The 10,920-nt window shown below is 39.4% G+C and overlaps 1 pseudogene; it reads right to left on the bottom strand.

Annotated features, from left to right (window-relative positions):
• Nucleotides 1-8,364: 8,364 nt before the first annotated feature.
• LOC130236708 (serine/threonine-protein kinase pim-3-like) lies at nt 8,365-10,062 on the bottom strand (annotated as a pseudogene).
• Between the last annotated feature and the right edge of the window lie 858 nt (nt 10,063-10,920).

Raw genomic sequence — 10,920 nt, forward strand, 5'->3', positions numbered from 1 at the left:
ACATACAAAAAACTAAGGTTATTATATTTCAGAAAAAAGCCTAAGATTCTAGAGCATAAGCATATATTTACGCTAAGCAACACCAGACTTCAGCATGTTTTACAATATAATTATCTCAGACTAGTTATAACTCCAATTGGAAATTTAAATTTAGCTATTAAAGGGAACCTAGGTTAGCCCTTTTTTCAGATTTAATATAAGTGTTTTGCGTCTCCAGAATGTGTCTGTAAAGTTTCAGCTCAAAACACTCATCAGATTTTTTATTATACCTTTTGCAAGATTCTATTTTATACATTTTTTCACTAGGGGGCTGTTTTGTTGTACTGTGCCTTTAAGGCTAGTCCTCCCCGCCCACCGTTTCTACGTGACTTTCTGCGTGCCTTAATTTCCTCCCTCGGCTGCGTCAGACAACAGACTGACTTAAAGGAAGCAGATCGCATGTAGCATTTGTGAGAAATACTACAGTAAGAACTTTACCAATCAGTATTTGTTGTGCAGTTGCGTCGCTGAGTCACACACAATGTAGTTACAAAGTTCGCGCGCACGCACGCACACAGACAGACAGAGCACGCTTTAGCTTTACACTCTTTTTGCACGCAAATGTGACAGGCTACAGGTTAATCTCCACTGCTGTATGAATATCTGTTATGTTAATGTACAAAATAAACCCGACGTCCACAAACCGGGATCATTTAATGATGATTGATGATCCTAGCGAACTGAACACACCATTTATTCCCAGTTGCTTTGTGCACGTCTGGTCACGTTGATATGATTATACATGTGACTACTGGGACATGTTAATACGCAGCTGTCAATCAATTTGGTGGACGGGGGGACCGCACTCCTACGTCAAGTTGCGGTCGGTCTGAAAACCACTCCAATTGGTCCACTGTTTTTATGTTGCTAAATTGAAAAAGGGGACTGGGTGTGTTTATATCCCCCCAATATAACGGTCTATACACCATACATGCACATATGTTCCTGTTTGTCCGAGGCACATGCTCGAGTGACGTTACTGTCACTGTACGGTAGCCTCGCTGCGTGTGTTTGCAGTTTAGACTTGCAATTTACATTATCATAAAATACCTCATTCGCTAAATATTTGTCTTTCCTACTTAGGGTGAACAATCCCTTAACACACTTATACAAACAAATCTACTTTCAAACGTTCTGTCTCTCGAGCATCCGCCTGTTGTTTGTAGCTTTAGCCTGCTAGCACCGCTGGTCAGCTAAAGCTACCGACCTCTTTCATTCACTTAGCTCGTCTGAGGTAAGTGTACAATACAATCACAATACTCCGTCTTCCTCAACCCCACGTGTTTCTCTGTCCAGGCCCAGCGCAACGAGGGCGCGGCTCTTCCAGGCGTCGTTCACGCCGACACCTGGCTACCACGGCCCCTAGGTGCAGCCGCATAAGGTGCTTGCCGGATCCTGGGGCAGAACGTCTCCTCCGGTGTTCGAGAGAACCTCTTTGCTCCTCTCCACAAGATGGGTTGCGATGTGGCTATCATCTGTGACTCCATCGTGCACCACGTCCGCTCCGCTTCCTCCAAAGGTAACAAAGTACGCACTTTCTGCTTCCCTGGTGCCCGAGTTAAGAATATCTCAGCACAGATACGTACTATCCTGAGCGCTGCCGAGAGGCTCGGTGCCGTCGTCCTCCACGTAGGCACGAACGACACTGGGCTTCAGGAGCCTGATCGAGACGGTTCGCCCGCCACGCAGTTCATCGTTTCTGGACCGCTTCCTACCTACCGCCGAGGAAATGAAAGGTTCAGTAGACTTTTGCTCTGAATGAATGGCTATTCACATGGTGTAAAGAACAGAAATTGCTCTTTGCCAATAACTGGAATCTTTTCTAGGAGCGTCCTAGGCTTTTCCGCGCTGACGGGCTGCACCCCAGTCGAGCTGGAGCTGAACTCCTGTCGGACAACATCTCCAGAATACTTTGCTCTATCTGACTAGTAAGTAAAAATTTACAAAATTCACAATTTAGCCATACAGACTCCTATTCGTCCCACATAAATAACAGTAATGCATATCTGGCTAACCCCATAGAGACTGTGTCTGTTCCTCGTATTATTAGATCAAGAAATAAACGTACTGTGTGCTCCAGAAATAATCTATTAAGAATTAAACCAGAAAAACCACTAAAAAGAGAAAATACAAATTTCATAAAGCTTGGTCTCCTAAACATCAGGTCACTAGCACCTAAAGCACTTATCATAAATGAAATAATAACAGATAACAATCTTAATGCACACTGTCTCACTAAAACCTGGCTGAAACAAAATGACTATATTAGTTTAAATGAAGCAACTCCTCCAGGATTTTTATATAAACATGAGGCTCGTCAAACTGGTCGTGGTGGTGGAGTTGCATCAATCTTTAGTGATATTCTTACTGTTAATCAGAGAAACGGACTTATGTTTAGCTCCTTTGAAGTATTAGCGCTTAATGTTATGCTTCCGGACACTATGCAAAAACCTATGTTATCTCTTGCTCTAATCACCATATATAGACCCCCAGGACCCTATGTCAATTTTCTAAGAGTTTTCTGATTTTATCTCTGACTTACTAGTTAAAACTGATAAAATACTAATTGTAGGAGACTTTAACATCCACATAGATGATGCTAACGACACATTAGGGCTCGCGTTTATGGATTTACTACATTCACTAGGGTTAAAGCAAAACGTTATTGGTCCAACCCATCGCTTAAAGCATACACTAGATCTAATCCTGTCTTATGGAATTGAGGTCATTGATGTAGACATTATACCACAAAGTGATGATATTACAGACCACTACCTCTTACTATATAAGCTGTGTTTACCTGAAATTAACAGATCTGCTCCGATATATCGCCCTAGTAGAACTATTGTTCCATCCACCAAAGATGAATGTATAAATAACTTACCTGATCTTTCTCTATTTCGAAAAGCACCCGCAAACGCAAATGACCTTGATGTAGTAACCAGCAGTATGGATGCCATCTTTACTAGCACTCTAAATACTGTGGCACCCATCAAACTAAAAAAGGCTAGAGAGAATAAAACTACACCATGGTATAATAGTCATACCCGCGCTCTCAAAACAGCAACCCGTGCCCTGGAACGTAAATGGAAAAAAACTAAATTTAGAAGTCTTTAGAATTGCGTACAAAGACAGTATGTCCAGCTATAGGAGGGCTCTAAAATCGGCCAGGGCTGAGCACCTCCGCAAGCTGATAGAAAATAATCATAACAATCCTAGATTCTTATTTAACATCATCGCCAAATTAACAAATAATCGGTCATCTTTGGAACAAAATGTTCCACCGCAAATTAGTAGTGATGACTTCATGAATTTTTTCAGTGATAAAATAGAAAGCTTTAGACAGAAACTAGGAGATATTAAACTTTCTGCACCGCCTTATACTTCAGATCCAGTAAACATTCTACTGAATCAAAATAACCTATAGTGCTTCAAAATCATAGAACAGGAAGAGCTAGATAAAATTATAAATAGTTCTAAACCAGCTACGTGCATGTTGGATCCAATTCCAACAAAGTTACTGAAAGAATTGCTAACTGTTATAGGAGAACCTCTTCTTAACGTTATCAACTCTTCTTTATCTTTAGGCCATGTTCCAAATCCTTACAAGTTAGCTGTTATTAAGCCTATTATTAAGAAACCACAACTGGACCCCAGCAACTTAGCTAATTATAGGCCTATTTCAAATCTACATTTATGTCTAAAATACTAGAAAAAGTTGTTTCTGTTCAATTATGCTCCTTTCTGCAGACCAACAATGTTTTTGAAGTGTTTCAGTCAGGTTTCAGAGCTGCATTAGTGAAAATAACCAACGATTTACTCTTAGCTGCTGACCAAGGGTGCATCTCGCTATTAGTTCTACTCGAGCTTAGTGCGGCATTTGACACCACTGACCATGGTATCCTCATAAATCGCTTAAAGTCTACAGGTGTCCAGGGACAGGCTCTACAGTGGTTTAAGTCATACTTAGCTGACCTTTACCAGTTTGTGAATATTAATGGACAGCCTTCAAATGTCAGCCCAGTCAAGTACAGGGTGCCTCAAGGATCAGTTTTAGGCCCTTTGCTGTTTACAATATACATGCTACCCCTGGGAGACATTATTAGAAGACATGGGATCAGCTTTCACTGCTTTGCAAATTACATATTTCAACTAAACCTGACGAGATGTCTAAACTAATTAAGTTTGTTAAAGATGTTAAAGACTGGATGACCAACAATTATCTTCTCTTAAACTCAGACAAAACAGAATTATTACTTATTGGGCCTAAATCCTGTACACAGCAGATCTCACAACTCGACCTACAATTAGAGGGATACAAAGTTAGCATTAGCTCTACTGTAAAAGATCTGGGTGTCATATTAGACAGCAATTTAACTTTTAAAAATCATATATCCCATGTCACAAAAACTGCTTTCTTTCATCTGAGAAATATTGCTAAGTTACGAAGTATGCTATCCATCTCAGATGCAGAAAAGCTAGTTCATGTTTTTATGACTTCTAGGCTGGACTACTGTAATGCTCTGTTTGCTGGCTGTCCAGCATCCTCTATTAACAAACTTCAATTAGTACAAAATGCAGCTGCCAGAGTTCTTACCAGGTCTAGAAAATTTGATCACATCACCCCAGTTTTATCCTCCTTACACTGGCTGCCTGTTAAGTTTTGTATTGAATTTAAAATATTGCTTCTTACCTACAAAGCTTTAAATAATCTAGCTCCTGTTTATCTAACCAACCTTCTGTCTCGCTACAATCCAACTCGCTCTTTAAGGTCTGAAAACTCAGGGCTTTTGGTAGTACCTAGAATAGCTAAGTCGAGTAAAGGAGGTCGAGCCTTCTCATTTATAGCTCTTAAACTCTGGACTAGCCTTCTTGATAACATCCGAGGCTCAGACACACTCTCCCAATTCAAAACTAGATTAAAGATCTGTTTAGTAAAGCATACACTCAGTGCACCACTTAGTGGGTTTCCACACAGGTTTCTGCACCTTGTTTATATACACTATGAACAGCAGCTATGCTAATTATTCTCTTTATTCTCCCTTTCCACCTGGGGATACTCTTCCCGAGGCCCTCAGACTATGCAGAGTCACTGATTCAATCCAAGACCAACGACGAGATGATCCCAAGGTTACCATATCCTGGACCAGGCCATACCCGGAGCAGCTACTGTGGTGGTCATGGAGGAGTGGAGAACATGAGACTGATTCCTGTGACGCTCCAGGGACAGACGAGTCTTCGCTGAGACTGCAGCTCTGCACAAGACGTTTGACCAGCGGAGAAATTGAAATGGTAGTGCCCAACTGAGTCTGGTTTCTCTCAAGTTTCTCTTTTCTTCACTTTCGCCAATTAGTGAGGTTTTTTTTCCCTCTCCGCTGTCGCCGCTGGCTTGCATGGTTCGGGATCTGTTGAGCTGCGCATCGTTGGATTTGCTCTTCAGTGTTTGGACTCTCAGTAGTGATTTTTAAACCACACTGAACTGAGCTAAACTGAACTGAACTTAAACACTACAAACTGAACAACACTGTTCCAATTTACTATGACCTTTTATGTGAAGCTGCTTTGACACAATCTACATTGTAAAAGCGCAATACAAATAAAGGTGAATTGAATTGAATATGTCTGTCCAAACAGCTTGAAAAGTAGATTCTTCACCATAGGTGCCCTTTAAAACCTTACTTGTGAAAGTCTGGAGAGGACTGCATGTTATAAAAATGAAACTGTTCAAAATAAATATTCCCATCAGAATCTGGACGAAGATCTTTGACTGTGTGGTCCTGCTTAAAATCTTTTTATGGCAGTGAGATGTGGGGTCCAGCCCAACACCCTGTTGAAGCTCTGCATGTGGAGTTCTGCAGAAACATTCTGCACGTACACAGAAACACTCCAAACAATGCATGAAGAGCAGAACTACGCCGTCTCCCGCTACTGTTAACCATTAAGAAAAGAGTTTTGAAGTTCTACATTCTTTTTTTAGATACAATTATTTGTTTAAACTGAAGTTCTGAAGAATCTCTTCAATTTAAAAGCACAAAAATTTAGTGAAAAAGCCTATTTTGTGTCATGGTGTCAGAACTGACCGACCAATCATTTAAAATAACAGATGCTAGAAAATCTATAAGCCTCAAACAAATTATGGTCAGAGAGAAAGATTCATACCTACAGCACAAACTAAAGAACAGAGTCGCCTCCAGTGCTATTTAAGACTGAGCGGGGAGTATAGTCTGGCTGAATATCTGGACTTAGTTAAAAACACAACACACAGACATCTTCTGAGCAAATACACACTGAGTGACCATCAGTTGACCATTAAGAGAGGTCGACACAAAACTGCATGGCTGCCTATAGCAGAGCGATCAGGAGCAGTGGAGACTGGAACACTTCTTGCTCCACTGTGATAAATATATAGCATTATGAGACACTGTACAAAGTTTCAGTCATTACATGACAATGAAAAATTAAGAATTTTACTAGGGGAAGGACCCACTGTGTATCTAGCAGCCCATAAATGGCACAAAGTAAGAGATAAAGAGTGAACACATCTCTATTATGTTTTATAAAAATATACAGTTAAAGTCTGAATTATTCGCCCCCGTTTATTTTTTTTCTGAATTTCTGTTTAATGGAAAAATTATTTTTTTCAACACATTTCTAAACATAATAGTTTTAATAACTCATTTCTAATAACTGATTTATTTTATCTTTGACATTATGACAGTAAATAATATTTGACTAAATATTTTTCAAGACACTTCTTTTCAGCTTAAAGTGACATTTAAAGGCTTAACTAGGTTAATTAGGTTAACTATGCAGGTTAGGGTAACTAGGCAAGCTATTGTATAATGATGGTTTGTTCTGTAGACTAAAGGGCTAATAATTTTGACCTTAATATGGTTTTAAAAAAATTAAAAACAACTTTTATTCTAGCCGAAATCAAACAAATAAGACTTTCTCCAGAAGAAAAAATATTTTCAGACATACTGTGAAAATTTCCGGTTCTGTTAAACATCATTTGGGAAATATTTAAAAAATAAAAATAATCTTCAACTGTGCATGTATGTAACTGTATATATTCCTTAATATTTTAACATATTATTATTGTTGATATTATTATTTTCATCAATATTATTATTACGACTATTACTTATATTGACTTTCTCCCCCTTGCTACACAAGAAAAATGACATTTGCTGTTTTTTCTAACTACTCTCATATTATAAGCTGAAACACAATTCTCCAGTTTTCTTTGAGACAATGTAATATTTATATACTTATTTAGCAAAAACTAATAAGTTAACTTATTTACAAATCAGCTGTGTGAAACCCAGCATTTTTTACAGTGTATGTGGACTTTGGCAATATGTTCCCAATGGGTCATGCCAAAAAAGTGGATTAAATTTAAATAATTGAGTGAGTCTCTATTAAACTTCACTGAATGAGTGTGATTACATTTATTTATGTGATTTATGGACTCATTGTTCAGTGGTTTTATTTCAGACACCTTCATTCTTCAATAAAACCTAGTGACTAGCAGAGTGAAATTATTGAGTGTTGCTATTGTGACTAATCTTCAATTCAAACATGGGCAGTTAAATATGTAAATACACTTTGACGCCTTTTTATGTAAATCCTAGAATAAATACACATTTCAGGTGAATATTTTTTGTATTTTATGACAAACTAAAAATGAATTGGTAATAATAAGAATTAATTTAAAGTTTTATTGAATTTATTAAAGGTCATTCATACATTCTGCATCCAGCATCTTTGTTTCCAGCTATAACCTATTGGCTGAGGATTCACTTTGCTACATTAAACATACCGTTTACTGGACATGAAAGGTAGCTTTAAAGATTTATATTTCAATGACAACAGAAAAGACCCAGTGTTTGGGTAATTGGCAATACAATCTATTTTATTTCTTTGAAAACACAATGGGAAATGTAAATAACCTTTGTTTAATTATTCAAAACTTTTAGATTATTCTGGGCGTATTTAACTTATAGTATGTATTTCTTCCATTGCGTGTTCTCATTTTAAAAACAAACACACTATACTAGTTTACACTCTGAGCTGGTGTGTGTGTGTGTGTGTGTGTGTGTGTGTGTGTGTGTGTGTGTGTGCGTGTGTCTTCAGCTCCTCCAGCTTCACACAGAGCATCAAAGATGAAGCAGAGGAAATTCAGGATCAGGAGTCCTCAGTTCCTCTGCCACTCTTGCTCTCCTTCTACAAATCATTGACAGCGTTTATCTACACTGAACCTGACAATCCAACCCAAGCCATGACTGCTGGATTCAGATAAGTGTAATGTCACTGGTCACCTGTTCAGTGCAACCAGGGATGTCGCTCAAGATCATCTAAACTGGGCCGATCAGCCGGCGCTGCACTGAGACACCAGCGAATCAGCTGACGGCACTCTGTTACACACAACCGTCTTCAGAAACACACACCAACACACTTTTGCTCACTCACCATGCCGTCTCTGAATGTGTCTGAATCTCTTACCTGTTGACTAGCTCCTAGGGAAGGTCAGTCTGCTTCTGGACGTGATCCTCTGTGCGCCTCTGAAGGGAAAACAGTCACATAGGATGTTGTAGAGCATCACTCCTACTGACCAGACTGTAGCCTGAGTGGCATTGTAGCGATGTCTGTGAAACCACTCAGGAGGAGCGTATGCAGGAGTGCCTGAGAGACAAAAGAAGACCAAAACCATCTGCTCAAAATGCTCCAGTGCAGATAAATTCCCATTAGTTGATCAGCAGACGTTCACAAACATCAACAGAATGTTTCCTTCTGCAACTCACCTGCAAAGTATTTGTAGGCCGAGCGCTTCAGCGGGTTCTGGCTTGAGCAAAACGCCATGGCTCTCGCAGTGTTTCAGCGCTGCGATCAGCTGCACCAGCACTTTCTTGGCCAGAAGCTCGTCCAGACAGCCGTTCTCCTCACAGAAGCTCTGGAGATCTTGGCAAGGAGCCGGACGCTCCAGGATCAGGACGTAGCATTTGGGACGGTCAAACAGCAGGACACTGGGGCAGGCAGGAGTTGAGGTGATGCGGGTCATCAATGCCACCTCAAGTGGCAGCCGACCCTCACTGTCCTGCAGGTCAAACTCTCCATTATATCCAGGACTGAATCAAACACAGCTAACACAACAGATTCACACCAAAACATACAACTTTCAGTCTCTCGGGGGTCCGGTCCTTCAACACGTACTTGATGGCCACCTGCAGACAGAAAAAGCGGAGTAAATCACACCTGCCTGACTGTTACACATGACATTTGCTGACAGCAACATTTCTAAAGCAAGTCTGAATGAAGGAGGGAAGTAAATCTCTTACTGGCAGTCCATCAGACCTGTGGATCCCAGCAAACACAGAGCCCAGTCCACCTAGTCCTAGTAGCGAGCCCTTCAGGTACAAGTCTGCAACACAGAAGAGCACAAGAAATGAAGAAAGAAGAGAAAACATGCTGCAGTGTCTTCAATGACAAATTATTTCCTAACTGAGCCAGAAGATCTGGAAGATGAGCTGTGCTGACCTCTGCGAGAGCGTTTGGCCGGTCTCCGGGAAGAGGTGTATGGCGTTTGCTGGCTGCTGCCTTGCCTTTTCCTCTTGCTGTTCCTCTGGTCTGTGGATGCAGAATCAGCCAAATGTGAAGGCAGAGGAGTCAAATAACCAGGAAGCCCAGTGGTGCTGTCCCATGTGTCTGTGTCCAGAGCTGCTGTCTGGGTGAAAGCAGCACTCCTGGCTCTGGAATGGCTTGAAGCTAAAATATAAATCACACACAGCACACACTTTTACTGCTCACTTAATTATCACACTTTCAGTAGGAACTTGTAGTTTTTATTGAGCATCTTTGTAGATTTCCATCATTGTAATTGTTTTAAAGAATAAAAACATTTTTACATGTAAAATTCTATAATCTTTTTCATATTAGTCAAACATCGTACAGCGTCATAAAGTGACAAACCAATGACAAACAAATGACAAATTAAAAACACTCACCGCCTCTTTCTTCACCCATGTGGGACATGGACAATCTCCTCCAACCTGGAAAAAAAACAAGAAAATACAGATAAAATATGAAAATAAATTTAAAACAAAGTAAATGAAAGGAAAAATAAGAACAAAACGAAGTGAAAATGAAAAAAAGTACAACAAAAAAATGTTTAAAGAAACAATCAGAAAGCTAGAACTGAAATAAAAACTGATTTAAGACGTTGTGCTCTTTAAAATAAGTCTTCTCTCAGAAATCCTCGAACAGCATCAGAAATCTCAGGATTCACACAGAAATGCTCTGCAAAAGTCGCCTCGTCTCTTAACCGACAGATTGCGATGGGTTTGATTGTGTTTAATATGCAGCCAGAATTTATATCATTTTCATAGGGTCTTAAGATGGAGTGCATCTGTGTAAATTATTACCATCCAAAATGCGTCAAAAACGGTATAAATCAGACTAGTTCAGATTAAAAGATTTTGTAGTTAAATTAAAAAGGAAATTAAAAAAATTTCCGGGATAATTTTCGAGAGGCCAATCAGCTTTCATCAATATTCCATCTTCACCATACATTTATCCAAAATCTCACAGAAATTGAATAACGAGTGAATAAGGTCTGAAAACAGGACTACACTGATCTGTAATCAGAAAATAATCCAATAATTATGCTGAAAGCAGTTTATGATGGCTGTAGATCCCACGAATGGAGAATATCATCACCATTGTCCACTTCTTCATTATGGTACATTTATAGATGAGCTCGTTTGTTTGGTGTTGTTTTTAAAAACTTTATTCACTTGAATTTTTTGCCAGAGAAAAGAATAAAGAACATGATTTAAGAATCAACATTTACGAATCAATAACAGTACATAAACTAAAGTCATT

This window comes from Danio aesculapii, chromosome 10 (genome assembly GCF_903798145.1).
Source record: "Danio aesculapii chromosome 10, fDanAes4.1, whole genome shotgun sequence".
NCBI lineage: Eukaryota > Metazoa > Chordata > Actinopteri > Cypriniformes > Danionidae > Danio > Danio aesculapii.